Genomic DNA, 6,985 nt, shown 5'->3' on the forward strand with positions numbered 1-6,985 from the left:
TTTGGTTTGTCTTATGCATGTAATACTTAGTTGATTCCACATCCGTGTTTTCCACCGATATCCATCATCTATACTCACTTGCTGGCTATGCACAATCCTGCTAACTGTTTTGTATTAAACAATCACGGTTATCCTTTTACTCTCTCAAAGAGTGTGGTTACATTTAAGAAAGTAATTATCTTTTTGCAATATTTCTTTAAAGAAACATTAAATGGGCATTCTCTTTAAAAAAAAAAAATGCTAGGGGCTGAAGAGATGGCTTAGTGGTTAAGGCATTTGCCTGCAAAACCAAAGGACCCAGCTTCAATTCCTCAGGACCCATGTAAGCCAGATACAGAAGGTGGCACATGCATCTGGAGTTTGTTTGCAGTGGCTGAAGGCCAATCTCTCTCTCTCTCTATCTGCCTCTCTCTCTCAAGTACATACATAAAATTTTAAAAATATTTTTAAAAAAGAGGCTAATGGCCAGGCACATGGTGGCACATGCCTATAATCCCAGCACTTGGGAGGCAGAGGTGGAAGGATCGCTGTGAGTTCGAGGCCACTCTGAGACTACATAGTGAACTCCAGGTCAACTTGGGCTAGAGTGAGACCCTACCTGGAAAAACAAAAACAAAACAAGCAAACAAACAAAAAACAACAACAAAACAAGAGGCTAATGCAAGATCTGATGAAGCTAGAAGTCAGAATTTATCAGTGACATTCATTGAAAGACCCACCATGTTTATGCAATCGCCCTTCCTATCTCCAACCAGCCCCCCTAAAAGAAGGTTGTCATAAAATGACTTCTCCGTTTGCTGCCGTTAGCTACAGAGCCCTCATGTGTTTTTGCAGTGCAATATCCTCTTGAACTTTTGAAAGGATGTAACATTTTTAGATACTAAAAGCAAGCCCAAGGTTTTTTTTTTTTTTTTTTTTTTTAATAGAAGCTGTATATACAAGATTAGACAAGCTTTGAAGGGCAAAGATTGGTCTTGGGCTCATGTAGTGAAATTTTAAATTGACTGACAGAAAGTCAACAAAGATTTGACACCAAAGAAATAAATATATCCAAGGTACAGATGATGCAAATATTAAATTCCCCATGGAAATCAGTCTGAAGCCAAATATCCAATTTTTGTGGTTTTAAAACCAAGTTGCCTTGATCTTCCCAGTTCAAAAAAAAAAAAAAACTGTACATTTTGTGAGAAAATGCATCTGTTTGACAGTAGCTAACTCTTCCATTTCCTTGCCAAAAAGTCAGAACTATTTATTTTAGAAAGGTTAATTTCAAGTCAAGCTTCACTTTGTTTTAAAGTAGTTTATAAAAAAGGAATAGTTAGACATGGCCTCGTTTTCATTGGTTGAACATCCTGGAAACTAATGTTAGAAGTCAAGACATTCACAGCAAGGAGAAATCACCATGGCAGAGAAATTAATACAGTCTCTGCTCCCTTCAGATTTTTTAAAACTTTTTTTGTTGTTTATTCTTATTTGTTTGAGTGCGACAGAGAGAGAGAGAGAGAGAGAGAGGGAGAGAATGGGCGCGCCAGGGCCTCCAGCCACTGCAAACAAACTCCAGAAACGTGCGCCCCCTTGTGCATCTGGCTAACATGGTTCCTGGGGAATCAAGCCTCGAACTAGTGTCATTAGGCTTCATAGGCAAGCACTTAACCGCTAAGCCATCTCTCCAGCCCTCCCTTCAAATTTTTAATTCATTGTTTTATAAGCCTGCCTCAGTTTTTTTTGTTTTTGTTTTTGGAGGCAGGGTCTTATTCTGGTCCAGTCTGACCTGGAATTAACTATGTAGTCTCAGGGTGGCCTCGAACTTTTGGCCATCCTCCTACCTCTGCTTCCCGAGTGCTGGGATGAAAGGCGTGCACCACCATGCCTGGCTCCCGCCTCAGTTTAATTGTTTTCAATTTCTTCCTTTACCCTCAAGCTTATAGATCAGCTTTGGCCATTCAGAGTAGATTATCCTCATAAGGAACAGCAGCCTAGAATAGGTATCAGAAGATGTCAGAAACATCAATTTTGAGCCGGGCATGGTGGCGCATGCCTTTAATCCCAGCACTCGGGAGGCAGAGGTAGGAGGATTGCTGTGAGTTCGAGGCCACCCTGAGACTACATAGTGAATTCCAGGTCAGCCTGGGCTAGAGTGAGACCCTACCTCAAAAACAAAACAAAAAAAAAATCACTTTTCAAGGAACATGACATTTTCCTCCTTGCTGAGAGAGCTAGTAAGTGTTGGAAACCTCATTTAAGAAGAAATTCTCTGTAGACAACATCACAAGTCTTCATTACACAATTTTCGGAAGAGAGAGTTGAATCCCAGGTTATTTGAACAGGACCCACCCTTGAGACCTCATCTTTTAAGAGATGAGCTCTGACTCTCTTTCTCTCTGTCAAATAAATAAATAAAAATTTAAAGAAAAAAAAAAGGCTGGAGGGATGGCTTAGCAGTTAAGGCACTTGCCTTGCAAAGCCAAAAGGACCCAGGTTTGGTTCCCCAGGACCCATGTAAGCCAGATGCACAAGGGGGCTCATGTGTCTGGAGTTCATTTGCAGCAGCTAGAGGCCCTGGTGTGCCCATTCTCCCCCCCCTTCTATGCCTCTTTCTCACTGTCAAATAATTTTTTTTTTTTTTTTTTAGAGAGATGAGCTCTATTTGAAAAAGAGAAGCAGATTCTCCAACGGAGAGTAAGTTAGCTCCAGGACAAATGAAATAACCCTTACTTTTTTTTTATAGAGAGAGTTTAATAGGTGTAGGCCCTCTTGTAGCCCATGGTTGAGAGTAGCTTGATATTGGAGAGAGAGCTTATGTTTGGATATGATTCTGACTTGTTTCCCAGCTCCAGCTATGGGTCCTGTACCACTGTCCTAAGGAGAGAGCCACCCCATCATACCCTCAAAAGGGCCCTGGCTGAATCTAAGGAAAATTGGTGAAACAAGCAAGGGTGCTGTTTTCCTGATGAACCAGATACCAGCACAAGGGGGAAGGAGACCAACACAGAGAAAAATCAACTCCTACCAAATCAGAGAGCCAGAGCCTCAGAGGCCCCCAACACCTTATCACCGAAGCAGACCAAAAATGAACCCAACATGGCTCAGGGAAATTTTGCGGAAGAGGGGGCGGAAAGCATGTCAGAGCCACATGTTGGGTCCTGATATGCAGAGACATTTATCGTACCAATAACTGTGGGCTAACTCCACAATGCATGACCCATATACTTCAACAAGGAGGGGCCAGTGGGGAGGGGGTAGGTCATGGATGAGCCTAATAATGGTACCAAACTGCCTGTATTTGCTGAATAGAAAACTAAAAAAAAAAAAAAAAAAAAAAAAAAAGAGATGAGCTCTGACAGACATTCTGAACTGCTTCCCTAGATAATCACATCTTAATTTCAAATTTTATGTCATTCTCTTTGCCACTTTCCCCATGACATGGGGAGGTGTAAAGATCAAAGCCATGACTGAATTTGAGTCATGCATAGTCTGGAGAAAAGTTTCATTCAAGAACTGAGGGGCAGGAACAAGAGGAGGGGACAAACAGCCTGGAGAGTTATTCATGGAAACCAGGTGTGGTGGCTCATGTCTGTAATCTAGCACTTGGGAGGCTGAGGTAGCAGGAGAGTCTTGAGGTCAAAGCCAGCCTAGGGAAGATACAAAAGACACTTAGAAAAATAAAAAAGAGGGCTGGGGAAATGGCTTAGTGCAGACATTTCCTTGCAAAATCTAGCAGCCCAGAGTCAATTCCCCAGTACCCACCTGAAGCCAGATGCATAAAGAGGTACATGCATGTGGAGTTTGTGGTGGTAAGAGGCCCTGGCATGCCCATTATCTCCTTTCTCTCTCTCTCCTTGAAAATAAATAAATATTTTTTTAAAGAGTTTATGGAGAGTTTCCAAAAGTCCAGCAAGAGGGTAATGAAAGCTCACAAAATTCTGCATATTGCTGGCTCTATGGGAATTGCGGAAACACTGCCCCCTGCCCTTGCCCCAGAGACTTGACCAAGCTGTAACATGGCTTCCAGTAGATCAAGTCCCTGGCTCTACCCAACCCTACCCTTACCCTACCCCTGAGTTCCTATCTTCAAAAGCTCAGGAATGCCTAAAGAATGGAGCCCCTGTTCCAGCCAGTTTCCCTTGCTTACAACACTTATTAAAAATGCTTGCCATCACAAATCCCTGCCGTCTCTGAGAAGTGCTACATTTCCTGCAACTCAAAGGCGTTTTCCTGGAAGACCTGAAAGCCATTCTTTTGGGACATCCTAGAAAGGACAGGGCCTCCGTCTCCTGTCTGTGGGAAGGAGGGCTTCCACAAGCGGCCTTAGCAGCCACAGGTGGGCCTAATGACACTGACTGGCTCTCATACCTGCCTTTTCCCTGTCTTTCATTCTCTTCTGGAAGATTCTACATCCCTGCACATATGAACAAGGCCAAATGGAGCCCAGTGGAAGGCAGCCCCGCTCTTGCCCCTACAGTAACTGTTGAATGAAATCTGTTTGCACTGATTTAACTAATGTGCAGATTTGTTTATCAGGTTATTAGGACCATGTCCCTAATAACCTAAACAGTTTGATAGGAGACAGAATTGGCTAGCCAGTTAGGGTAACAGAACCCCAAAAGTGAACAGTTTGTCCTTGACTAAAAGCATGGGCTGGAGAGATGGCTTAACACTTAAGGTGCTTGCCCATACTCTCCCTCTGCCTCGTTCCTTCTCTCTAATAAATAACTAAATTAAAATAAAGATATTTTTAAAAGAGAAAGTGGATATAAACTGTCTAGGAGTAGTCTCTTACATGTCCAAGACTTTCATTTCTAGGAGGTCTCTGTAATTTCATGAGGTTCCAGTGGTTAATCTGTGGTTTTATTGCCTGAGCAACTGGGGTTGTATTCAGAAAGTCTTTGCCAAGACCAATATGTTGAAGGGTTTCCCCTACTTTTTCCTCTAGCAATTTCAGAGTTTCAGGTCTGATGTTAAGGTCTTTAATCAATTTGGACTTAATTCTTGTACATGGAGAGAGAGAAGAATCTGTTTCATCCTTCTACAGATACATATCCAGTTTTCCCAGCACCATTTGCTGAAGAGGCTATCTTTTCTCCAGTGAGTATTTTTGGCATTTTTATCGATTATCAGGTGGCTATAGCTACCTGGACTTATATCTGGGTCCTCTATTCTGTTCTATTCATCTACATATCTGCTTTTGGGCCAGTACCATGTTGTTTTTGTTACTATGGCTCTGTAGTATAGGTTAAAATCAGGTATGGTGATACCTCCACCTTATTTTTGTTGCTCAAAATTGTTTTAGATATAGGAGATTTTTTTTGATTCCAAATGAATTTTTGGATTGTTTTTTCTATTTCCTTGAAGAATGTCTTTGGAATTTTGATGGGGATTGCATTAAATGTGTAGATTTCTTTTGCTGAGATTGCTATTTTCACAATATTGATTCTTCCAATCCAGGAACAAGGGATGTTTTTTCATTTCCTACTGTCTTCCGCAATTTCTTGCTTGAGTGTTTTAAAGTTCTCATTGTAGAGATCCTTTACTTCCTTGGTTAGGTTTATTCCAAGGTACTTTATTTTCTTTGATGCAATTGTGAATGGGAGTGATTCTCTGATTTCATCCTCTATGTGTTTGTTGTTAGCATATAGGAATGCTACCGATTTCTGTGTATTTATTTTGTATCCTACTATGTAGCTGTAGGTGTTTATCAGCTCTAACAGTTTGCTGGTAGAGTCTTTAGGGTCCCTCATATAGAGAATCATGTCATCTACACATAATGATAACTTCATCTCTTCCTTTCCGATTTGTATCCCTTTCATGTATATCTCTTGCCTTATTGCTATGGCTAAGACTTCCAGTACTATATTAAATAAAAATGGGGACAGTGGACACCCTTGCCTTGTTCCTGATTTTAGTGGAAAAGCTTCCAGTTTTTCCCCATTTAGTAATATGTTGGCTGTAGGCTTGTCATAAGTAGCCTTTATTATATTGAGATATGTTCCTTCTATTCCCAGTCTCTGTAGGACTTTTATCATGAAGGGATGTTGGATTCTAGGAGGTCTCTGAAATAAGGCCTGAAGAATCTGCATGTGCACATGGGTGTGCCTTGGAGAATTAAGGGAAAGATGGTCCAAAAATTCAAATGGCTTTTTCTGCATAGGGGTGTAAGGTCACATCTGGTAATGGGAGGCACATATGCTGAAATCACTACTCTGATAACTTGAAGTTGTTAGTTTGAGAGAGAATTTATTAAACAAAAGAAGAGAGGCTACTTTAGTTTGCCAACCTAAAACAAAATCAGAGGGAGATTCTGTAAAAAAAAAAATAAACTGGAGAATATCAGAGTACTGTGATATAAATCCCCATGCAATAGTGAACTGTGGGCGTATTCCATATTAGAGCACTGTGATATGAATACCACTGCAAGTGAACTGTGGGCATATTCAGGGAGAGTTAGACAAGGGGAAGTTTTTAAAGGGGCAAAAAAGAAAAATATATCCAGGTACTTGGATATACAATTCATTAGAGACCTGAAGCAAGAGTTGGCATTGGGATGGGATAGGAAGGGAAAAGTAGGGATTGCAGAGATGGCTTAGTGGTTAAGGTGCTTGTCTGTGAGCCCTAAGGACCCATGTTCGACTCCCCAGATCTCATGTAAGCCTGATGCACAAGGTGACTCATGCAAGGACACACACACACACACACACACACACACACACACACACGTGCACAAGATGGCACACGCATCTGAAATTCAATTGCAGTGGCTGAAGACCCTGACATGCCAATTCTCTCTCTTTCTCATAAAAGAAGAAAGGGAAAATTAAGCAGACAAGAGGAGGGGAAGGAGTCCCTCACCCCATAGCATGTTTATGTCTCTGGCCAGCTGAGCCAATAATTTCAGCACAGCTGGCAAAATATCAGTGGAGATTGTCTGTCGAGAAATAATCAGTCTCCTTTTTGTCCCTTCATCCCTTCCTTCCACACTTCCTTCTTT

Source organism: Jaculus jaculus, chromosome 4 (genome assembly GCF_020740685.1).
Source record: "Jaculus jaculus isolate mJacJac1 chromosome 4, mJacJac1.mat.Y.cur, whole genome shotgun sequence".
Classification (NCBI taxonomy): Eukaryota; Metazoa; Chordata; class Mammalia; order Rodentia; family Dipodidae; genus Jaculus; species Jaculus jaculus.